Source organism: Mus pahari, chromosome 16, assembly GCF_900095145.1.
Source record: "Mus pahari chromosome 16, PAHARI_EIJ_v1.1, whole genome shotgun sequence".
Taxonomy (NCBI): domain Eukaryota; kingdom Metazoa; phylum Chordata; class Mammalia; order Rodentia; family Muridae; genus Mus; species Mus pahari.
The window spans coordinates 38,697,013-38,723,062 of NC_034605.1; positions in this window are offsets into that span (position 1 = coordinate 38,697,013).

The window sequence follows — 26,050 nt, forward strand, 5'->3', positions numbered from 1 at the left end:
AGCAGAACTATAAAATTATACATAGGTTAAAGAAAAATATTAAAAAGGGGAAGTTTAAATATTTTCAGTAGAATGACAATATAACATCATATATGAAAACTTGATCCAACTCATGTGCACTTGGAAGGAGGTTTAGAGCTTGGTGATTACATTAGAAAAAAAATCTCTAAATTACTAAGTTTTGTGCTAGTTTTAAGAAGTGAGGAAAAGTATAACATACCTAGAAAAAATTTTAAATTTAGAAAATAAGACAAGACAAGCAGAAATAAGAAAACAGGAAAAAAAAGTCTAGAGAAAGATCAAGGGGCTTCAAGTTTGCTTCTTTGCTAAAACTAATACTATAAACCTGTCAAGATGCAGCAAGAAGCTAGACATCACAATAGGCAATACTGCAGGTAAGGGGGCAGGATAACAAGATGTGAAAATGCTTAATGAGTAAGAAGAGAATATGATAAAGTGATCGACTAGCACCTTTGAGAACATAGATCTTTATCCACAAAAAATACCTTCCTAAAGCTGACTCAAGCCAGCAAAAATATGTAAGAGTAATGTGTGGTCGAACAAACTATCACGATGCTTCTCATCAATCCTACATAGACACAGGAAAGTATGAGACCCAGGTGAAGTTATGTGGATAGCTTCAACGGATCAGCCAAGTTGGCACAAATTCTTGCAAACAGAAGTATCATTCTCCAACTCACTATTAAAGGGAAACAAAGAACGATGTGCTGTGAACCAAATGAAGAAAAACCCTTGTCCTCAAGGATTTACATGCTAAGGTAGGTGTGGTAGGCATGCATGACAAATGTATATGGAATTTAGAGTATCAGACAACCATGGTGGCTACGGAACAAAATAAAACTGGATAGTCCAGCAGAGGGTAGGGTTTCTGTAATTTTAATTTTATCAAAACATATTTTTAATGATGGTTCTTAAATGCTTTAACCTCGCTTATAGACCACCACCCACCAAAGGTTGTGGAAAAGAAAGGCTACAGGGAAAGTAGACCTGTTTGGAAATGGTTCTTTGGAGCAAATCCCATCTACGATGTCAGAAAACTGGCAGTTCAGTTCTCAGGTCAACCTTGGCAGCTCAATACACTTACAAACACTTCATGGATACACCAGCAGTCCAGTTTGCTAGAGTTGGAAGAGCAAACAGGAATCAGCAGCGGTGGCACTACCTAGCAGAGACAACCAGGCTTCAGCCAGATCAGCATGAGTCAGCAGAAGGGATTTGGACCAGCAGGAACACCAGGAGAGGTCCTTGGTGGTGACTCTCACAATGACGCAAAGATCAGCAAAGACACAAGACCAACAAGCATTGCGCAATTAGTGCTACAGGCAAGCCCCATTCCAGTCCATTGAGTCCTATTTTCACACCCTCCAAAGATCACGTGTCCTCCACAGGTCTTGCCTCACCACATGTCTTGCCTCAGCCCATGAGTCTATCGCAGTTCACATCACTCTGCCAATCTGCCCAAGTTTGCAGAAGTGGCAAGAAGTCCGAAGATTTTTGGTGTGTTTCTTTCTGTGGCGTCCCAACAAAAGGAGCTGAAATACACAATGTAAGGCAGACCAGTACATGAGTCTTAGTGAAAAAATCCTTTATCACATGCCCTTTCACATGCTTGCTTTAGCAGAACATCCTTTCACCTGTGTCAACTTAAGCAAAATATCCCTTCATGTGTCTGCTTTAGCAAAAGATCCTTTCACTTGTGTCTGCTTCACGAAAACACTCCATATATTTGCCCCAGCAAAACACCATCCAACACAATTGACTTACCAAAGAACCCTTAAGTTTCCACTTCAGGTGTCCACTTCACATTGGATAGTCAGCAACAACCTCAAAGTTTGAGGATGATCAGAACAGAGAGGGGTTGAGGGTCATGGCTGACTGGGATAAAAAGACTGCAGTCATGGAAGGGAGGAAGCATAGGGACCCCAAGGTAAAACAAGACTGGTGCGCTCAAGGAGAAAGATGAAAGACAATATGGTTGGGGTAGGACAGGAAAGGACAAGGGGGTAGAAATTGAGGCTTTGAGTCAGAGGGCAGTACAGCAGTGAGGTTTTCCTGTGGGGAAAATTGGCAGCTACTGGGACTGGAGTTAACACAGTCCAGTCAGCGGCTTTACCAGTTGTCTTTACAGAAATGAGGCAACTCAGAGGGAGGTAGAGCCATGGAGATGGGTGGGTGGTCATGCATGGAAGACAAGTCTATAGGGTTTGCCAGTGGGTTGGATCCACATGACAATGCTTTCTGGGTAAGTCCAGAGCTTTGAGCTGGAAAGACTGGAAGCTTAGGGTTTCCGCTGAACATGGGCCTCCAAACATGGGAGAAGAGAGAGCAAGTCCCAGAAACTGTGGCTGGCCCTTCTTAGGAAGCAGGCCTCTCCACAGAACCCCAGAATCAGCCTGAGACAAGTCCACAAGGGCAGTTTGCCGAGACAGATGGTCACCACGCAGAAGACACAAAAAGCCAATTCACAAAAAGTAGAGCAGAGCCTTGTGCAAGCCAGAGAGGGGGGAAAGTAGGAGGTTTGGATTTTGACATTATTCTTATGTCAACAGAGTCTACCTCGATAGCCGGCCACACCTGGGCATTGGCAACTACACCAACCTACGGCCAGAGGAATGGAAGCTCCAAGATGTTAATCAACTGGCTCAAAGTTACCAACAGCTAGAGTGGCAAAAGCTAAATCAAGCCCAGAGGAGTCCGAGGCCCCACAGTCTACTGTGATTCCTGGTTACTTTGGTGTTTGTTTTGTTTTGTTTTGTTTTTAAGCTGCAAAATTCTCTTATTCTCCATCCCTTCCTGCCTCTCGTGTTTGTTCTGCACCTTTTACTAGCTGTTTATTTTAGTGTGGCTTTTGTGAGCAGCCTGAGTTTAACCTCAATAACAATTACCTCATTGACAAAAAAAAAAAAAAAAAAAAAGCTTTGCTCTGTACTTCTCTTTCAACTCTCTCAAATGCTGTCCTTCATACACTAAGCAAAAGAAATTCCCATTTCCACCAGCCCCCATGATCTAACATAACCCCAACCACGTGATATTAATCATGGTACCTTAGTGTCCTTTGATGAGACATGTGACTCTCACTGCTCTGATCAATCTCAGGCTGTCATCCCTGCCTGGAGCTCTGGGGTCATGTCATGCCGGGGGAGGAAGAGAACCTTAAAAAGCTGAACAAACTGGAAGGATTTCCTAGTAGCCCTTCAGAGGAGGAGAGTGCCCCTTGATGTTCCTGCCAGCTGCCTTCTAGCCACACATGCAGTAGCTCCCCTGTACCAATTCCACGCCACCCTACAGTCATCACAAGTGTGGGTTAGTTTTCGTTCTTGGGCAAGCCATCCCACCTGCTGATCCAACCCTACTTGTACTTTTGGTGAGAACTGTTCAATAGGAACTCAACAAGACCATTCTGGAGACCAAAGAAAGGATTCCCAAGCCAGAACGTTTGCATGCAGCCTCTTGCAGCAGGACCAAGTAGCCCCAGACCCCTCAACAGGCCCTGTCCTTCTCTAAGCAGCCAGATCTCAGCATCCTCATCTCCGTGACAAAGGATCTTCTCACCCGCCCCACCCCACACTCAACCCATGCTCCTACACAAGAAGAAGGGCCGTGATTTCTATCAAGGGAAGCAATCCTTGCATGCTTAGTTTGCATTTTTATATTCCCGTGCCTGTAACCACTGAGCTCTCTAGCCACCCTACAGGAGGAGTCAGGTGACCAGGACTGTGCTCACAGGAACCCTTGAAGGCTGCCTATATCAACTGCTGAAAACGTTAAGTCTTCCACCTTTGTTAGGCCTCTACTGAGCATCTCACAGGAGCCAGCTCACCTGCTTCTCAGGCAGCTCAGCTTGTCTACAGGCCTCTCTCCCTTCCAAGGGGTTCTTTATATGAAACTGAGGCTGCCTCTTCTGGTCTTAGCTGTGTACCCACTAGAAACCCTTTCAGGGCTATTTATCAGGACTCAGAAACTCTCCCACACCCACCAAGTTAATCCAAGATACCAGAAAAGTGTCCCAGCATGCCCCTGACCAAGCCATATAGTTTTCATCAACCATTCTGAAGTTGGTTTGGGTGCTGTGCTCCTAGCTCATGAACATCTGTGGACACCAGGCTCTGCGATTCGCTCTTCCAGCATCTCCCTGCTGGATTCCCCAGCAAGCCCACTGAGTAGGGCTTCTGTCTTCCCGTTTGACAACGGGGAGATCCCACAACTGTGCTAGGTCAGACTGGAGAGCTATATAACTTTAAACATGGCAATCGAGCCCAAGGGACAATGGAGAAGCTCAGAGCCCATTGGCTGGAAGATGCTGAGAATCAGAGAAGAATGCCCAAATGGCTACGGCAGACCGAAAACACCAAACCAGAACTTAAAGCTCACAATTAGTCACAGCCATATAAAGAAGGAAAAGGGAGAAAGAACATCCAAAGATGCTTTGGCTTCCAACCAGCTCAGACAGGTTGTGGGGAGCAGAATATTCCAGAAAAGGGAGTCAAAAGCATATCATTTAGAATGTCTGCCAGTAAGGCAGAATCATGGGGAGAGGGTAAACCAAGAGACTGGACTTGGCACAGGGATCTTTAATAAACACCCATTGCACCAATCACTGGGCTGGTTCCCTGGAGACATGACCAAGGAAGACCCACCAGCAGGCCACAGGGCTAGCTCCATCCTGATCCACCTACATTTCCTCTGTGGAGGAGCCCTCAGTCTTTCAACCTAGAGAGGAATTCTTGTGCTCCACCAGACAGTCAGCCCAACCTCAAACCTAAAACCAGCACAGTCCCCTGGGAACCCAGCTCAGGGCAGCCCACCCACCACCACAGACAGTTGCACTAGGCCCCAGCTCATCTTTTTTTTTTTTTTTCCTCCTAGCTTCAACCCACCAAGGGCTAGTAAATCTCAGCTGTAAAGGAAACAGACGAGAACAAACATTTTTATTATTGAAATAGTTCAGTTCTTCTATCGATGCCTCAAAACGGAGGATCAAATTCAAGCAATAAATAGACCTGAAGCCTGTTGCCCTGTAGACAGAATAATTTATAGGCACATCGCAGGCCCTCTGCCCCAGAGTTGTAAACAGGCTTCCAGTTTGTTCCAGGCTGAACAAACCAAAACAGACACCGAATAAAACTGTTCATATGAAAACTGAAATAGCCACTTACTGGCCCAAGGTACCACGTGTACAATGTTGGGCTTCTGCTTGAATGGATGTTTGTCCTTTTTTTTAATAATGTGTCTAGACGTTCAGTTTGGCTATCCAATCTCAGGATGTTGGAAACTGAGCTGGGAAAGCCAGTGCCCAAGGAAATGTCTGCAACCAGCTCTGTCACAATTTGAAAACTACCTCTGGAACAGAAGAGATGGCTCAGCAGTTAAGAACATGTACTGGACCCAAATTCAGTTCCTAGTAATCATGTCAGATAAGCTCATAACTGCCTGTAACTCCAGGTCCAAGAAATCTGATGCTCTCTTCTGGCCACCACCAGCACCTGCAGTCACATGTGGCGATACATGCGCGCGCGCACACACACACACACACACACACACACACACACACACTTTTTAAATGTCCTCATAAATTACTTTCTCTTACTTTGTATGTATTATAACAGTCATACAGTTCATTCCAGATCAACAATAATGATTAAATTTCTATATTTCTCCAATATCTCATTCTCAAAGATGGCTGATATACAGCATTTCATCCATTTAATTCTAGTATCCATACACTAACACTTCTTAGACAACACATCCTGGTTTGGGAAGGTAGAACCTATAGTTAGCACAATTACAGAGTGAGCAAAGATAACTATTACTTAAGCTGCCCTGAGTGAGTCTGTGGGCTATGTCTCCAGAAGGACACAGAAATCCATATAACCACTACAGTGATCATCTAAGGAGGAAGGTATAATAGGGTCTGCTGTACTCAAATCACAGAAGAAAGGAACTCACTGCAGATCAGAGAAAGGCGGTGCAAGATATGGGAAGTCTCGGGTTAGCTTATAGTATGAACAGTGTTTGAGAAAACAGTGTGCCTGAAGAGACAGAATGACCCCAAACTGAAGGGAAAATGGGAACATGTTTGGCACATAAGACAAAAATGATGCTCTCCCACTCCGTGGAAGAGGGTCAAACTGCAGAATGAGGGCACTGGGGAAAGTGAGCAGGGCCCAGTGCTGTCTGAGCTTAACTGCTGTGGCTACTACCTCCCTCCCTCTGCCAGCTCAGCTACACTGCATTCCTCAGCTTCTCCTGTTGTCAGACCATGTGCTTCCATTCTAGCCAATAGTCTGTAGCAGAAGTGACATAACGCACACCACTTCCAGGCCTGGCTGGAGTCCCACCTCCTCAGGCCACATCTGGGCATTCATCCAGGGACTTCTGCCTGGGTGCGCCTCTCTCTCTCTCTCTCTCTCTCTCTCTCTCTCTCTCTCTCTCTCTCTCTCTCTCTCTCTCAGTTTGGATGTCAACACCAATGGCATGCTTGTAGCCACACAGTGCCGCAGTGCCAGAACCTCTCATCCCTACCGGCCATGTGAGTCAGAGGCCAGCACTGCCTCCCACTCACTTCTGAGGTACCTCCGATGTCACAGATGTGCTTGATTTTAAGCCACTGTGGTTTCAGAGTCTCCTCGAATGAGTTCTTCAGTCATATGTCTCCAGCTAAGACACCAGGCAGGGACTGTACGTCCTTCCTTGGGCCTGTACAGGCTGTCAGAAATCAAGCTCACTGCATGTGGAAACCTGAATGGAAAGAGAAAAAAATTAATGTTAGGATCCATATCCATAGGCTGTCGAAGGGCTGAGAAAAGGGGCCGGGGAGCTAGCTTAGTTGCAAGCATGGAGGCTTGAGTTCAAACCCCAGCATCAATGGTAGAAAAAAGAACCAGGAAGATGGAAACAGATGACTCCCTTAGTCAACCTAGCCTGCTTGGAGAGAGTCAGGCCAGGGAGAGAGATCCTGATTCAAAAAAGAGTAAACATGAAGTGTCTGACATTCAGATAGGCCTCTGGTTTCCACAGACACATGTGTTCTCTCTCTCTCTCTCTCTCTCTCTCTCTCTCTCTCTCTCTCTCTCTCTCTCTCTCTCTCNTCTCTCTCTCTCTCTCTCTCTCTCTCTCTCTCTCTCTCTCTCTCTCGCACACACATGCACACACAGAGAGAGAGAGAGAGAGACAGACAGACAGACAGAGACAGAGACAGAGACAGAGACAGACAGACAGACAGACAGACAGAGACAGAGAGAGACAGACAGAGACAGAGAGAGGATGAGATGAGGAGGGGAGAGGTGATCATAAGAAAGAGAAAAAAGATTGTTCTCAACACACACTTCCTCTCTTTACTCAACATTTACTGTGTATAGATGGAAAAAGATCATCTAAAGATCCTCATTCGCCACGAGGGTGGTCTTCCCTCGTTCTTTAGCTTTATCACCCTGCAGCCCAGGGCCCGCTGGCTGCTGCACTCTACTCTATTTTGGAATCTTTCCAACCATGAGTATCCTCTCTCTTCTCCTTTTGGATGTGAAGTCAACGCAATGCAGAGTCTAGCTTCGAGTCTGCCCTTCTCTCTTCTGTATTTAGAATTATTGGGGTCTCATTCACCAAATGGCTACCCCTTTTTCTGTTCACACCCCCTGCCCGGAGCTGCTTTCCCCAGCCCCGAATTCTCTTCTGATCTCTAGATTCTGTTTTGCTGTTTGCCATCTGAACAACTCCACACGGATGTCCCACAGGCACGTCAGTCACATCCTATCCAACACAAGGTTCTCTCTCCTCGCCTCTCACTAATCACTAACCCACCAGCCAGCACTCCACCTTCTCACATGAGGCTAAGTCCTCCACACTACAAGCATGCCGCAAGGGCTCTACAGTGTGCCTCACTAAAACTGAGGTGTAGTATTTCCGCTAGAAGTTCTAAGCATTATCTCCAGTCCCCGATGCTCTGTGAAAATTGTTCCAGTCCTCACCCTCATTTTACACTATGCCAACCACTGCCACGGTTCCTACAACTTCATGCCTCCAAATCCCATAGGAAGGTAATCGCTCCATTCACACCACCAGCAGGACATGAAAATTAGCCTATTAAGATGGCAGTGGCCCTCTCCTACTACCTCTTCACTTGCCCTGGGTTTCAATGACCTTTTGACCAAATTTATTTCCACCTTTCTAATCTGAAGGAGATCCGTGCTCAGAAAATGAAGCCAGGAATGATTTGAGCTGTTTTCTTCCTCCCCGCATCGGACGGCAGGGTACCATTTCCTCTGGTAATGGGTTGACCCCCCTTCTCACTCTTCCTGCTCAGAGTGGAACTTCCCAGTCTTTTGAATTCCATGTCTATCTTTCACGTGCTTTAATACAGTGCAGCTTCTCTCTGAATTTGAAATTCTTGCAGTCACAAATGGCAGGAATCCCTGCTAAGTCAAGACTACGCCACAAAGCAAGGTAGACAGAGATGGAGAGAAGCACCCAGAGTCTGCTCTCTCTTCTCTGGTCTCGGCTTTTCTCTGTGTGCAAACGTCACCAAGCTAACCCCGCTTGTTTCACCGTTTCCTCCCAACTGAAGCATCCCCATTTGGAGGGAAGAAAGAAGCTCATAAAATTCAAGAAGCTCACAAAACTTCCAAAGCTCGTGAGGCCTTTCTCTGGGGAGGTTATATAAGCAGTAAAAATTGGTGCTCAGGGAGAGGAGACTCATTAGAACTTTGGTCCGCAAGTTGCACAGGGATGCAACTTTCATGAGTCTTCAGTGATGCTGGGGTGGGCTCTGTGATGATGCAGCTGCCTTTGAGTCACCCATGCTCCTGAAAGTAACCCCTCACCCATGCTCTAATAAGCAGCTCTAATAAAAGCACTGGTTCACCACAGTGGACATGGGTAGAATCATTTCTTTGATCTCTTGTTCATGTCCTATCTGGAATGAACAGACATCTGTTCCTATCTCCCCACAAAAACTCGCACAAGAACTTAGGACATGACAGCTCTGACTCATATCCTCAACAGATCTTTAGCCAGAGAGGTCGTGCACTCCTCTTGGCTCAATATTTGAGAAGCCCACGGGAGATTCTGCTTAGCTCAGCTTGGCTCAGCCCAGGCACGCTCCTGAATCAGTAACTTGAGTCATGATTATATAACCACTTCTTGTGTCAAGCGAGTGAGAGAGAGCTATGGAAAATGGGAACGCAGTAACAAGCAGGTGGAAAAGCATGGGCATCTGCCATGCTAGCCACTCCATAATTTCATGTCCCTTGAGACAAGAGCCCTCTGGCCTCTCTTTGTTCAGTATGGTGGGCCACTCCTCCTTGGTGACTTGTAGAGAGTGGAGATCTGACCACTGAGTCTATTCCATGCCCTGTGGCTGGGTGGGTGTCACCAACTTGCAGGAACTCAACAGAAGGCTGGCATGATGGCCACTCTGCTTGAGCTAGTCCATAGTCCTATGGGCCCAATCACAGGTGGTACCCACTAGCCTTTCATCCGTACTAGTCCACACTACTCTCTTCTCTGGCCACCAGCTTCTTAGCTACCATCAAGTCCAGAGTGCCACTGGCTTCCTACCACTGGAGTCCAGATGGTTTCCCTTCCTCACTGGCTGTTTTAGTTTTCTCTCTGTCATATCACCATCTGCCTAAAAATCCAAACTCAAACTTCTACTTGCCTGATAGACACCCACACCACTGTTAACACAGCAATAATGGTCGCTTTGCTTACAGGAGAGACAACCATGTGTGATAAGGCAACAAGACTTTGGAAGCTGTAGGTCTGAGTCTGCTCAGGCTCCATCACTCTCTCCAGCTGCCTGATCTTGGGAAGACCTGATTACATCATAAAGTCTCCAATATCAGACCAAAGACACAGTAACCACCCTCACTGATATAATAGCCCACCACCTGAGCACAGTTTGGGAGGAAGTCAGCCTACAGTCTATCACCCTGCTTTGTCTCTTATCAGCTATATAACTTTCCTCAGTGTCTTAACCTCTTTGGGGTTCCGGTTTTTATTGGAATTTACCCTGTAGTTTTGTGCAATGGACTAGAACAGTTCCTGGCATAAAAATCAGAAGTGTTCGGTGCTTGTGCAAGAGGGATACTTGTTTAATTTATTGTTTGCTCACCAGTATTCTGTGCTGTACTGTATCTCTTATGGATACTCGTGAAAGAAGCCTGATGCTGATGTCTGTGGGTTGGTTTTTCTTTTAAAGGACATTTGAGTAGTGCTGCTATTAGCAAGTCAATATGTAGCAATGGCCTCAGGCTAGAATAAAAAGCTAGTATGGACTGTGTGACCATGGATTTGGAAATACCATTGGAGTCTAAAAGCCTCAGTGAGTATACAACTTCTGACAATGGCTACATCTCCTCCAGAATCCATCTGTAGCCAGGGATGGGCTTTGAAAGGGAATTGATGGAAGGAGGGCAGGTTAAGAGAAGGGGGGGGGGGAGATTATGAGGGTAGGATACAGAAATCAGAATGCACTTCAAACATACGAAATCATCAAAGGACAAATTCAATAAAGTTATTTTAAAATTAATTTAATTAAGTTTTATTTAATTAATTTAATTTAATTTTAAAAAAATCACGATGGGAAGGTGGTAAGGATTTACTGAGAGACAAAAGTGACTTGCTCACCATAGATCTCTGCTCAGCTCTGTCTCAGTGACAGTCACCAAACCTTAGTTTGGCTCCTGTCTACATCCAGGTGTCTACATCCTGTTTGCATCCAGGTGGCTCCATTTCAAGGCAAAAATATCCAGCCAAGCAAATGATATTTATGTGTGGGACATTGGTCAAAAGCAGAGACCACATGCATCTAGCCTTCACATGAGTTTAATTAGAACTTTCTGTGTATAACCCAATCAAGAAGGTTATTTGAGTCCTTTCCATTACACATACAAATGCACACATGCATGCATATGTACACATGCACGCAAGTGTGCACGCACTCCTGCAAGAGTACATGCATGTGGACACACACACACACACACACACACACACACACACACACACACGGAGAGAGAGAGGGAGAGGGAGAGGGAGAGGGAGAGGGAGAGGGAGAGGGAGAGGGAGAGGGAGAGGGAGAGGGAGAGAGATACATTGGCAGGCAGACACCCATCCACGGTATAAGAGAAGCCTAACCTTAAAAACCCCAATGACCTTGAGATTGGATGAGGCACCTAGAAAAACAGGAAGAAGAAGATGGGGAGGCAGTCATGGGGGCCCAGTACTGGCTACTTAGAGATGAGAGTTGCCCAGCAGAAGAAAGAAAAGATATGCTGCTCCCAGGGAGGCCCTCCAGGCTTCTTACAGAGCCCATTTATTTCTAGCACCCCTAGGATGCTCATTTCAATTTCTGGGAAAAGTCCATACTCTCTCCCTTAACCTCCTCTCCACCCTTGCGAGACAGCCTCTTGTGTGATGTGGCTATGGGTTATTAAGCCGGCTGCCTTGACTTTAGAGTGCACACCTCATTTGTTGGGAAATTAATTCTTACAGGTACTGTATATAACAAATTTAAGGCTCTCTCCAAGCAGAGGCACTGTGAGTCCTTCTGCTGATTTTGCCTGTGAGATAGTAAATATGCACAGAGTGGAGGTCCTCAGGACCTGAAACCACGGCTGTGGATGTCCAGGCCTGATTTGGGAACTGGGACAAAAGACCAAATGACACGGGGAAGGCACTTTTATTCCAGTTCTTTCTTCTCCGGTGCCTGGTGGTTGACCTCAGGCAAGGCTCTTGGCTCCCTGAGGCCCAGTGTCTCAATTTATGGATGGGAATAATCAGGTCCACATGCATGGCTGTTATAAGGGTTGGCAAGAAGATTTATGAAGTGTCTTCCGTGAGATCAACACAATAACAACAGTCCAAAGTGAGTGAGTTAAAGGCTGGGTTTCTGGTTATCTCCTGTGGGTACTTCTGCAGGTGATTCTCATTCCAACTTGGCCCACTCCACTGCATGAAGCATTCCCTTAAAGATGACAATCATAGGCCAAATGGGATGTTCAGAGGGCACGTGCCACAAGAACCTGCTGGCCTGATTCCTATATCAGACCCACATTGGGGAGCACCAACTCCTGAAAGATGTCCTCTGACCACCACAAATGCAGCATCCACACATGCTCATGCACACACTAATACAAATCATTAAGGTTTTTTGTTTGTTTGTTTGTTTGTTTTTGTTTGTTTTTGTTTTTTGTTTTTTTTTTTGGTTTTTTTTTTTTTTTTTTTTGGTTTTTCGAGACAGGGTTTCTCTGTATAGCTCTGGCTGTCCTGGAACTCACTTTGTAGACCAGACTGGCCTAGAACTCAGAAATCCACCTGCCTCTGCCTCCTGAGTGCTGGGATTAAAGGCATGAGCCACTACGCTCAGCTCATAAGTCATTAAGTTTTAAATGATAAAAACAGCTCCCAGCAAGTGCATGGCAGGTTGACATATACACATTATTCTGCTGTTATTATTCTTCACTATCTCATCCTTACTTTACAAATGTAGAAACCAAGATCAATACAGGAAAAGTAATTATCGTCTGCTGATACTGTTCTCATTGTTCAGGCGTGAAAACTGAGGCCCAGACAAGCTAACTTGTTGAATGTCAGTGTGCTGGTTAGGTTTTGGTAAATTTGACACAAGTTGGTGTCATCTGAGATGAGAGAATCTTAACTGAGAAAATGTCTCCATGTGATTAGCTTGTGGGTAGGTTTGTGGGCCATTTTCTTGATTGATGATTGATGTGAGAGAGTTCAGCCCACTGTGGGTGGTGCCATTCCTAGGCAGGTCCTGGGTATCATAGGAAAGCAGGCTAAGGAAGCCATGGGGAATATGACAGCAACATTCCTCTATGGTCTCTGCTTTAGTTTCTGCCTCCAGGTTCCTGTTCTTGAGTTCCTGCCCTGACTTCCCCCCATGATGAAATACAACTATAAGCTGAAAGAAATCCTTTCTTCTCTAAGCTCTTCCAACCCATTGGATTATGCTGATTATCACAGACATAGAAGCCTAACTAAGACAGTCACACGAGGATGGGGCAAGCTGGCATCAGAATCCAGGCAAGTGGTCCTAAACTTCACATTTCAAAGAGGTGCTACCCAGTATCCTTAAGAACCACTTGGGCTCTATGCCCAGGGTGTGATGAGTTTTCTCTGATGAAATAATTCTACACCCAACCCCAAGAACACTCTGCCTGGGCTCTACTTTCCTGGGGGTGCAGATACCCAGGCCAAGGCCACCTTGTGCCCTGCACTCCTCAGCAAATGTTTCTCTTGGAATGAAACACAAACGCTCACACTGGCTCTGACCTCACCGTGCTCTAAATCAATGGAACACACTTTGTCTGTGAGGGATGGCAACGCAGATGTCCCACCAGCTGGGCAACCTGACTGTCCCTGCGTCTTCTCCCAAAACTTATCAGCAACTAATGGGAAGGCATAAGGACCAAGGACTGTGTTAACATAGTCTAGTTACTAAAATAAATCACTGTGGAGGAGGCAAAAGCCTCTGAGGGCGGAAAAGGAGGGGGGGATAAGAGAAGAATAAAGAATCCTCTGATGGGTAGAAAAAAACACTGATGGGGAGTGGGGGGTGGGAAGGATTCACTGCCAGAAGAAGAACCCCAAATTCCCTGGGGTTTGATCCGTTATGCTTTCACTCTCTCTTCTGTTCCGAAAGGTAGCATCCTTTCTCACAAAGCATCTCCTTCCCACACCCATCTCCTCTTGCAAAGAGGTTTTGTAACTTCAGTTTGTACCGCGAGTTATAAAATGCTTTCTTCACCTACCCTACTTCTTTTCATCCATGCTTCTAGCTTACAGTTGGTATATCAAAACAGAGCCCTGTGAAAGGTACTTTCTCAACCCAGGAGCTCTGGGCTGTAGACACTCATGTTTGGTATCTTCGTTACTCTTCTGCTGCTATGAAGAGATATCACGACCAAAATACCTTATAAAGGAAAGCATTTAAGTGGGGTCTTACTTACAATATCAGAGAGTTAGTCCATGATCATTACAGCGAGGGGTGTGGCAGCAGGCAGGTAGGCCCGGCTCTAGAGCAGTATATGAGAGCTCATATGAGCCACAAATTATAGGCGGACAGAGAGTCTAGGCCTGGTGTGGGCTTTTGAAACCTCAAAGCCCACCCCCAGTGACACACCTCTTCCAACAAGGCCACTCATCATCCTAACTCCTTCCCAACAGTTCTGCTAACTGGGGACCAAGCACCCAAACAGATGAGCCTGCAGGAGCCATTCTCATTCAAACCACCACACTTGGAATGACAGCCACACACGATAAGGCAAAGTTTCAGGCACACAAAGCCTGCCTGAGTCAGCAGTGAGTTTGGAACTCAACACCCAGAATGATTGTAATAGTCTCAAATTAACGAAGGAGGACTCACCTTCCCCAGCGTGATCCCTAACTCTCTACCCATCACTCCATCTGTGGTCAATTACTGACATAATTCTCCCAGACCTGAAGATATCACAAAACTATCAAGACGATATCTGTATAAGACACAAGATTTGTATTTGTATCTTGTGTTTTCTTCATTGTTTTATCCTGATAGCAAGAACTCAGTGCTATCAGAGTAGAAATGTCTTCTGGATCTCAATGGGTCATCCTTTGACCACAAGCCCATTCCTATCTTCGGGAATAGGAAAAGTGTGAGAGTTGGGTTTTTTTCCATATATTCCCTTGAGATTTACACAGCAGAAAATGTGCAGGAAAGAAAGCAGAAGTAAGGAAGGTGGGGCAGAATGAAAGGCAATAGAAGAAAAGGAGGGTAGGTGTAGAAAAGTACTATCTATGACTCAGCCAACCAGAGCATTTCACCCTCCCCAGGGCAGTCAAAATACCTCCTCACAGCAGCAATAGCAGCCATAGCAGATCAAAAGAGCAAGTAGACAGAACCCTCTTCATTGGTACCCAACAGAGTAGACCGACCCCGCCCCATCTGGGCTGATGTTGATAGGTCTGTCCCCTGATTCAGTGACCAGCCCCATTACACTGGAGACAAGGACAGAGATGAAAAGTGCCTGGCTCTTCACAACAGCTCTGCAGTGGACAAGTGCCCTTGGTTTGTCAAAGCCCCAGGGCTCTGTTCAACTTTCTCTAAGCATCTTAGAAACCAGAAATAGTCCTGCATCAGACATAAAGGTCTGTTTCACCTGAGGCTGGTGGGAAGTCTGTGGTGGCCCACACATCCCTTTACCTGAAGTCATCTAAAAATAATAATGGAAAGTTCCATAAATAATCAATTCAGAAGTTTTAAATTATGAACCATCCTGAGTAGTACAACAAAAGCCCATGGTGTTCCACTCTGTCTGCATGAAATGTAAATCACCTCTCTGCCTACTGTATACACTATGTATACAGTAGTTATCATGTAGCTGCCATCTTGGTTATCAGGGTGACCTCTAGTATCATGATGCTTGTATTCACTTAACCATTATTTTACTTTACCCCAAAGTTCAACAGTAATGATGCTGTTGGCTTTACTGTGTAATATGACTATAGTTGCTCTGCTGTATTATTGTTATTGTTAATCTCTTAATTACCTAGTATATAAATTAAACAGTATCCCGTGTGTGAATATAGCATATCTACAGTTGAATATGGTTTCCAGCATTCACTGAGCATCTTGGAATGTCTCCTCCACCAATAAACGGGGGGGGGGGGGGGGCTGCTCTCATACCAGTGTTTGTCCAGTTCTCCACGTGAACCTGTGGCTTCAGCAGGGATTGAGATAGAGTGAAGCAAGAGTGATCCTGAATGCAAAGAACAAGGAAGCATTGTTCAGAGTGTGGTGTGAGTTTAGGTTGGTATCTGAAAACAGAGGTTTCCTTTTGTAGGCACAGAATTCCCCATAGCCATCCCATGAGACAAATATCTACCTGTCCTTCAAAACCTACACCAGCCTCATGTCCTGCATGGGTCCTTCACTGAGGACCCAGCAGCTCCACACCAACTCCTTCAGGACCTATGGCCTTGTGCTTACATCAGCTATATGACTTGCTCCAGTACTTCCCTTTCTTTGTCCGTTTAAGGAGGCCTTATCTCTCCCAGCAGGCTGCCAACCCTTCACAGAGGAACCCTCTCCTGATCCTGCAGCCCTTCCCAACTGCTACGTTAACTTGGGCTGATGGGGGGGGGGGGTATGGTGTGCTGTTTCTTTCTTTGCATCTCTGGCAAGTCACTACCACAGTCCCCATGGGTGCAGAGAGTGAATCCCCACTGGACTAATGTTTTGAATTACTGGAGGGTTATGCTCCTGACGTATCCTTATTAAAGAAGGCTGCAGAGGAGAGGTGAAGCATACAGTGTCCTCTATGCTATCTGGACCAAAGGAACCACAGCTGGCACTATTGTCCTTGTGTGTGCCCCTCGGGGATTGAAACAATAGTCTGTGACCATCAGAGGCCTTTCAATTATTTGTCATCTGGATTCACAGCTGTAGCAACTGATCTGCCTGAATTCCCAAGGATATAGTAGTGTTAGGGTTCACTTGCCTGTGTCTTCAAGTCAGGAATGCGGTGCCAATGGTGTTGGCACCAAGAAAACAAATTTCCGTGCTCTGAAATCCATGAGGGTGACTTCACGTCAGAAACCAACGCTCCAGCAAATTTTAATGTTTCTGCTCCAAGAACAAGACCTGAATTGGTCCCTGCATTGACATGTAAGCTAACCACATCCTTGGGCTTCTATACTTACCTCTCTGCACCCCACAGGGGAATGGAGAAGGATCCTCAGGGGAACCCATCCCCTCTGGATTCCCTAGGGATTTGCATTTGTACCTAAATACTTTTGTCTCAAGACCTCTGCAGGAAGAGAGAACCGGTGACAGTAGGGAAATATAGACAGACAGACAGACAGACAGACAGACAGACAGACAGACAGACAGACAGACAGACAGACAAAAGGGTCAAGAAGAGAGAAAGTCAGAAGCTATGTTATTCTGGAAAGCCTCCCTTTCTTTCAAAGGTTATACAATGTTTCCTGTGTCACATCCTCTTGTTTAAAATGGGTCACTAGAGCTGGCCCGCATAAAAGGGGTGGAAATAGAGTCCACCTTTTGATAAAGACATGGCTAGGAACTGGGGAGGTACTAACCACTGCCTCCCAATACCCCCCACTGTGGTTAGTTCCTCTGACTTTGCTTCCTGGCCTCACACAGTAACGGCAATCCAAATTTCTAACACCATTCTACCTTGTCAGCAATACTTAATTAAGTTTTCACAGCCTGGTCCTACAACCCAGAGGACAGGGAAGCCTTGGGTGGTCATGGGCACCGTCATTAGAAAAATGTCCACAGAGAGGGACTCTATTTACTTGTGGAATTACATCAACCAAACAAGCAGGGAGAATGACCCAAGTGACCTGCATACGGTCATCCATGTACACTGGACTGTGTAGTCTAAAGACGTAATGATGACAGCCAGTGGTGACCTGAAGTGCAGATCATTCCAAGAGCTGGAGCAGAGAGACCTTATCACCAGGCTCCAGGGACTCCCAGCTAGGATCTGAAGAAACAGCTTATTTGAAATCTTCAGCTTCATCATGAAAAACAAAACAAAACAAAACAAAACAAAACAAAACAAAACAAAACAAAAACAAAGTCTACTAGCTGCCAAGCCCAGCTAACCAGAACCTTCAATGCACAGACACTTCCCAGTGACAACATTTATCTCAGAAAGACCAAACTCCAACCAGGGTAGCCAACAGTTAACTCTTTCTGTATTTTTAAAGATAACTCTCACCTCTACTCTATCTCTGAGGGCCCACACAAATGGACAGCAACATGTTTGATCGGCTGAATAGGGCTTTGTAATCGAGCTGTCTTGCTATCCTGTTCCAGATTCCAAAAATGGCTTCCTGTCCACCCCCCAGAGTCCCTGACTCAAGGCTTCCCATACATACAGCTAATGCCACAAGTCTAGTCTCCCCTCCAACAACTCCTGGTTCCAATGTCAAGAGTTCCCAAGCTCTGAAACACGTTGTGAAATTGGCCCAGGAGATCCATCTTGGTTTACCTGTCCCAATACACCATCTGCTCCTCCTCTTGACAAATGGGGTCAAAATTGTATTACTGTGGATTGACAGAAGAAACTCCATAGTTGCACAACAGCAGGGAATGTATGGGGCTCCCTAGGTGAATCCCAACAGTTTGAAGCTGACTGGGGGTAACACACAACTTTCCTGGGCAGAAGTGGCTCTGGGGAAGTCTCAAATGAGACTGGGGTCTCTGTCACCTCTGTCTGGGGCCTGAGACTGGATTCTTATGAGGAGTCTTTGGGTTCTTCGTAAAAGGGGGCCTCTCCTTCCATGAAGCCTAGAGGGACTTTCTTGCTGACATGGTAGTCTCACCAAGGAGCAATTTTTCTCCCTGGAAAATATTTAACAGTACCTACTGATAGATTTTGCTCTGGGTATTTTTGGCTGTCATGCCAGGCAAGGACTGCTCCTGGCATCTAATGGTAGAGGCAAGGGTTGAGCTAAACATCTCCTGGTTCACAAGCCAGTCTCACAGCACAGAATGGCCAGTCTAGAATGTCAACCATGCCAAGGGTAAGGAGCTACTTTTACTCATACCTGCCCCTTCCAGGTGTGTAGCAAGCCTTGCACTTGAGGGGCCCAGAAATCCAGCTCCCTTTTCAGACCTGCAGACTACTCCAAAGACAATGCTGTTTTTCAAGCAGTCATAGATTCCTCTGGAATAACGTGATCTACCCTGCCTTATCCCTAGGAGGGAAACGCTGTACATGCAAGGAAAGTCTGTTCATTTCTGCTCCTGTCCTGAAGCAGCCACTAACTGCTCTGCGATAGAGGAAAAAGCACTCCCAAAAAGTCACCACCCTTCATCAGTGTGAGTCTTCATTGTCGGCTGGACTGGATTTGGAATCACCTAGGAGACACACGGCTAGGCATCCCTTCAAGGGTGTTTCCAAAGAGGCGTAAGCGAGGAGAGAAGCTGTACTCTGAGTGTTGGTGGCCTCATTCCATGAGCTGGAGCCAAGAAGCTGAGCATGAGCATCCACATGTCTGCTCCCTGACCACAGAGGAGTGTAACCAGCACACACCCATTCCCAACGACATGCCTTCCCACCGGGATGAACTGTAACACCTGTAAAACCATGAGCACAAACAAATTCTTCTTCCCTTTGTGGACCTTTGTAAGGTATTTTGCCACAACGGGGAGAAAAATAACTGATACTGACAGACAACTTAGAGGGAAGCGACCAGGGCATGCTGGTCAGGGCCAGCTACTGCCTATGTAATGACTCTGGTGCCTCTTAGAATCCTTCCTACCTGAGTCTCTATACCATGTATCCACAGGACCCTAATCCCTGACAGTTCCACAGATCATCCAACCACGTTTCAATTAGGATGTGCAGCATCCATTCTTTTATGGGAAAAAAATAAAACACTCTACTTAGAAAGGCTTGTAACACAGAGTTGAAACTTTCCTTAATTAGGCAGTTCAGCCAGCCTTTCTAAATCTATGGAAAAAAATCTGTGAGCATCAAATCTTATAAGCACTTAATTATGAGCTCTGTGCAGGGAAGTGCACTGTTTTAGGGTCTTTGACATTCCCTCCGTGTCAGTCCCTTGCTGGCCCACTGAAGCACTAACTTTTCTTAATTTATACCCTATTATTTTTTAATTAGCTTACAAAATAATATGGCGTTTGTCTATGCACACTTCATCTTGTCTGTTTCCCTTACCCCTACTTTCCTGCCCTCCATGTCACCTGCCCTGCACTGCACCCCATCTCCCTGAAGCACTTACTTCTATAAGGCAACCAGAGTGAATTTTAAAATATGACATAATTCACGAATAACTTTAAAAAACGTTTAATTGAGGAAATTTTAAATTTATGCATTACTAGAAAGGCTCGTGAGAAGAATGTTTCTATATCACTTTGTTTCAACAATATCGACTTGTTTTAGTTCCGGTTGGCTTTTTTTGCTTTTTATTGATAATTGAGTCTCCTTATACAGACCAAGCTGGACTCAAATTCATGATCCTCCTGCCTCAGCCTTCTACATGCTGCTATTACAGGCTTGAGTCACCACACCTACTTATCTCATATGGTTATATTCATAGATTCCTAATTGTATGCACAGATTTCTTTAGGGGCCTCAAAAACATCTAATCAACATAGTGTTTTGTCTGCAAGTATTTCAGTATGCATCTCTTACCAAGGCCTTTTAAATTACAACCATGACACGGTGTCCTACCCAAGAAAACTAGCATCACCTAATATAGAGTCCAGGCCGGATTTTCCCCAACTGTCTCCAAAAATAGCCTTGCCCAGTTGGTGACTGATGCCCAGAGGAGTCTGACCTTCTGGAAAATCACAGCACAGACATAAAAGGGCTTCACCCTTAGTCCTTTCTATTAGCAAGCCTTTCCTACCTCACAGGGGCATGCTATTCTGCATGCAGAACCAGGAGTTGTAGGGACATGTTCAGCAATAAGACAGGTGTCTTAGGCCATGAAAATAGAGTTCAGGAGGAGCATGAGCCTGACTCCAGCTTTCATTGTCTAGAAGAATCCTTCTCATCAGAAAAGCTGCCACATTCCAAATGGAGCCAAGAGTCTGGCAAGGACAACCCAACAACCAGGTCAGCAACAGTCTCTCAGTGATGGGGATCATGGGATATGAGGTTTAGGGTCTTATAACTTACTCAGGATGGGCCCCCTAGAGGGAAAGAGGCACACCTAGTTATTTATGCTAACAAATGAGTAATTTTTTTACTCTGAAGTTTAGCTGACTCTGTACTATAAAATCATTCACACACATGTCATTTATAAACATGTTAAGGGGATAGAACCAAAAGGCAAGCACTTCTCAGAGACACACTCCCCTCTATATCAAGCTTCTAATCAAAGTAGTACCGAATGGGTAACACACACCTATAGCCCAGCTACTCAAGTAGCTGAGAAAAGAAGGATCGATGAAGGCCAGAAGTTGGAGAGCAGCCTACGCAACACTGTGAGACTAGTCTTGTTAAGACAATGATGACAACGATGACGATGATGATGATGATGATGATGATGATGATGATGATGATGACATTCTTTGCTTAAACCCCTCAAGCCCTGCTAATGAAAGTATTTTTCAATTCCTTTGATACAATAATTTCCAGCATGTTTGCTTCCCAAGTTTAAAACAGAAATCAACTGATTTGTTTTTAGATAGTTTAGTAATGCCTCCTCAGTTTTACAAAATACTTTCTCAGTTCCGGGGGGGGGGGGGAGGATAGATTCAGTAAGTGTTTTTATTGGGAACAAAAACCAAAGATTCCAGAATAAGATCCCAACTCTCATCTTTGAATAGCTATTCGACCTGGCACAAACTAATCAACATTTTTGGATGTAGTTTTTCTTCTTATAAATGGGGGACAAGAATGTCCATGATGGGCCACAATGAAGGGTAGAACCAAGTGGAGTTTGTGAGTTCCAGACACTGGTTTAGTGTCAGACTGACTGCCATAAGCATGTCAAACAAGGCTCTTGCTCTCTTGGAACTTCCGTTCTGGCTGAAAAAACAAACAAACAAATAAACATGTACTGAGAGAATCAGAAACATAAAAACATCAAGCAGGAATAAATGCTATGCTGAGAACTTTTGAGAACACTGTATAATAGAATCCAAGCAACTCTGGGGCATGCTTTTCAATGGGGTAGTGATGCAGCAGAGGCCTGAGGAATGAGGAGACAGCTAAACATTCAGACAGAAGGAAGAGCAATCAGATAGCCAAGAGTGACATTTGGGAGACAAAAGATGAAGAAGAAATGGGTGCCAGCTGGGATAGGGAGGAAGGGAGGGTCTGAGTATGGGTATCCTAGAACTCTTGAAGCTTGAATTCATGGTAATGATCATCTGAAGTCACCAGGGTTAGACTGTCATTTCAAAATGATCACCAGTTTACAGGAACATCATTCCAGAGTAGGAAAGAGCAAGACAACAGGCCCAGTTAGGAAACTGACAAAGGAGGCCCAATGAGAGAAGATCCTGGCTAAGAACAAGATTTGAGCATTACAGGTAGGGAGAAATGGTTATTATAAAAATCATGCTATTAGGGATTAGTGGATAAGTAGGAGAAAAAGGAAAGCCCTAGCCTCGTGCCTGTAATCCTGGCACCCAGTGGGTAGAGGCAGCAGTGTTTTCTAACTTCTATTCGGGGGACTTCCTCGGCTACGGATTGAGTTTGAGGCTCACCTGGGCTACACAGAACCTGACTTCAAACACAAAACTAACAAAAAATAAAGACCAGAATCAAGTTTAAGAAGTAATGTCCCCATCATATGTGTGCTATCTGTCTGTGCAAGGCTGAGTCTCAAGTTCTCTCTTCTCTGAGGTCTATATTGTGGGAACCACATAATCCCAATACTATGTCAAGAATAAAACACTCCTTAAAGGCTCTGCTGGGAAGAGGTACATATCATTTTGACGTCATTTCATTAGTCACAGAAAGTCATGTAAGCAAGCCTGGTGTCAATAGGGGAGAGGTGGATAGTTCCTACAGGGAGGGACACAAAGATTCTAGACAAGTACACAATCCATCACCCTCTGCCTTTCTGGTTGTATTTTACTATTCAGTCCCTTATGTGCAATCTGGTTGTTCTTTATCTGTAAGAGACAAGCACATTCTTTCTTATCCATGGGGTTGGGCTTAAAGTTTAGGGTAATCTGTATCAGATCTAGCTGTTCATATTTACCAAAATAAATGAAATTACAAGTTACTCGCTCACTTTACACACAATATAAGATTTATTGCATCTGGTTTTATGTTGAGATCTTTGATCCACTTGGACTTGAGTTTTGTGCGCAGTGATAAATATGAATCTATTTGCATTCTTCTGTATGCAGACATCCAGTTACACCAACACCGTTTGTCGAAGATGCTTTCTTTTTCCCATTGTATGGTTTTGGCTTCCTTGTCAAAAAATCAAATGTCCATAGGAGTGTGGATTTATTTCTGGGTCTTCGGTTGATTCTGTTGGTCAACTAGTCTGTTTCTATACCAATACCATAAAGTGTTTATTACTACTGCTCTGTAGTACAGTTTGAAATCAGGGATGATGATAGCTCCAGAAGTTCTTTTATTAACAGGATTGATTGTTTTAGCTATCCATGTGAAGTTAGAATTGTTCTTTCAAGGTCTGTAAAGAATTGCATTGGAATTTTGATGGGAATTGCACTGAAACTGTAGATCACTTTTGGTAAGATGGTCATTTTTCCTGTTAATCCTACCTATCCATGAGCATGGAAGATCTTTCCATCTTCTGAGACCTGCAATTTCTTTCTTCAGATAATTGAAGTTCTTGTAATATAGGTCTTTTTCTTGTTTGGTTAGAGTTATTCCAAGATAGTTTATATTATTTGTGGCTATTAGAAAGGGTGTTGTTTCCCTGATTTCTTTCTCACCCCATTTATCATTTGTATAAAGAAGGGCAACATTTTAGGTAATTTTATATCCAGCCAATTTGCTGAAGGTGTTTATCAGCTGTAGGAGTTCTCTGGTATAATTTTAGGGCCACTTATGTATACTATCATATCATCTGCAAATCACTTCTTCTTTTCCAATTTGTATCCCCTTGATCTCCTTTAGCTGCCTTATTGCTCTAGCTAAAACTTCAAATACTATATTGAATAGATATGGAGCAAGTGAAAGCCTTGTCTTGTCCCTGGCTTTAGTGGAATTGCTTTAAGTTTCTCTCCATTTAATTTGATGTTGGCTATCAGCTTGCTATATATTGCCTTTATTGTTTTTAGGTATGTACCTTGTATCCCTGATTCCTTTTAAGACTTCTATCATAAAGGAGTGTTAGATTTTGTCAAAGGCTTTTTCAGTATCAAATAAAATGATCATATGTTTTCTTTCTTTCTTTCAGTGTGTTTATATGGTGGGTTGCACTGATGGCTTTTGTATATTGAACCATCCCTGCATCCCTGGAATGAAGCCTTCTTGACCATAGCAGAAAATGTTTTTGATGTGTTCTTGGATTTGGTTTGTGAGTATTTTATTGAATATTTTTGCACCAATGTTCATAAAATAAATTGGTCTGAAATTATCTTTCTTTGTTGAGTATTTGTGTGGTTTAAATATCAGGATGACTGTGACCTCATGAAGAGTTTGGCAATGTTCATTTAGTTTCTATTTTATGGGATACTTTGAAGAATACTGGTATTAGCTCTTCTTTGAAAGTCTGATATAATTCTGTGCTCAAGCCATCTGAGCCTATGATCTTTTTGTTTGTTAGTTTGTTTGTTTGGTTGGATTGGTTTGGTTTGGTTCTGGTTGGATTTTTAATGACTGCTTCTATTCCGTTAAGGGTTAGAGGACTGTTTAGATTGTTTTGCTGGTCTTTATTTGACTTTGGTAAGTGGAATCTATCCAGAAAATTATCCATTTCATTTAGATTTTCAAATTTTGTAGGATACAGGCTTTTGAAGTAAGACCTAATGATTTTTTGGATTTCCTGTCTATTGTTATATTCCCCTTTTCATTTCTGATTTTGTTAATTTGGATAGTCTCTCTCTCTCTCTCTCTCTCTCTCTCTCTCTCTCTCTCTCTCTCTCTCTCTCTGCCTTTTAGTTAGTTTGGCTAAGAATTTGTCTTTCTTGTTGATTTTCTCAAAGAACCAGGTCTTGGTTTAGTTGATTCTTTGTATTGCTTTCTTGGTTTCTAACGGATTGATTTCAGTCCTGAATGTGATTATTTCCTGTACTCCACCTGGGTGTGTTTGCTTCTTTTCAGTCTAAAGATGATAATTGACTCTTAATTTGGCAAGATCTAGAGTCACTCAGAAAGACCCACATTAATTGAAGGTGGCTCCATTTCCTGGGCTAGAGTCACGACTAAATGGAAAAGGAGAAAGCAAAGTGGCTCTCATTCTGCTTCCTGACTCTGGATTGTGTTACATGCTAACTCAGCTCTCGCTCAGGATGCCACCACCATGGTGGACTGCACTCTCCAACTCTGAGCCAAACCAAACCCTTCCTCCCTTAGAAAAAGATAAGAAAGGAAGGTTTTTGTAATCGACTTTCCCTCTAAAAGAGAAGAGACTGGAAACATACCCTTAATGAGGGGGAAGAAAGAAGACTGTTGTCTGGCCAAGTGAGCAGGGATATCTGATACACGTCCACACGTGTTTGGGTGTTCAGGAGGTAGATGACTTTATGAGTCTGGAGACCCAGGAGGAATTAGGCTTTTGAGAGTCTGAAGCATAGGCTGTACAGAATCATGCAGTGAGGAAAGAGAAAGGGGATCCAGAGCTAAGCCCAAAAACACTGCAACATTTGGAGGGAGACATGGGTGTCAGACACTGAGACAGAGCATCTAGTGATGTCACAGGAGAGGATGAGAGAGCCTGGGGTGCCGTGAGATGGGGCAGCTGGAGCAGATGAATGGGGTAAAGGAACTGAATGCAATGCAATAGAAACTCAAGAAGCATCTCCAAAGGGAAGAACTCCTATACTGTATGGTGGAAGAGGGGGATGGGCAGGCAGTGGAACACACAGTATGGGGAGTCTTTGGTGACCTCAGTATGGGCAGTTTGTGGACACCAATGACTGACTGGAGAGGACTCCAGTGAGAAAGAAAGGTAGAAAAAGAGTAGACAACAAGATGTCCTTCTGGGAAGAAAGTGAAGAACAGGGCTGTAGCTACACAGGCAAGATGGAGGAAGAGTCCATGTGTCCCCCAGGGAAAGTGCAGCTGGGGAAGCAAACTGTTGATGTTGGGGGAAAGGTGTTCAGTGCAGTTATTGTCATTTTGTCGTAATTTCTGTCTGCGTGCATTTATTTATACTCTCTTCACTTGGGGATTCTGGTTTACAGACTCTTCATTTCTGTGGTATTAACATAAAGTTACACTTTCTAATAAAAAGAATCGCTAATCTTCCCATTGTGGGGAAATGCCCAAAGGGTCGGCTTAATTGGGTATATGAGATTCTTAAGCGTGCAAATCCCCGCAGCCTTGAAATTACTCATTCTAATTCTCTCTGCTTACAACAGATAACAAATGGTCACTCCCGT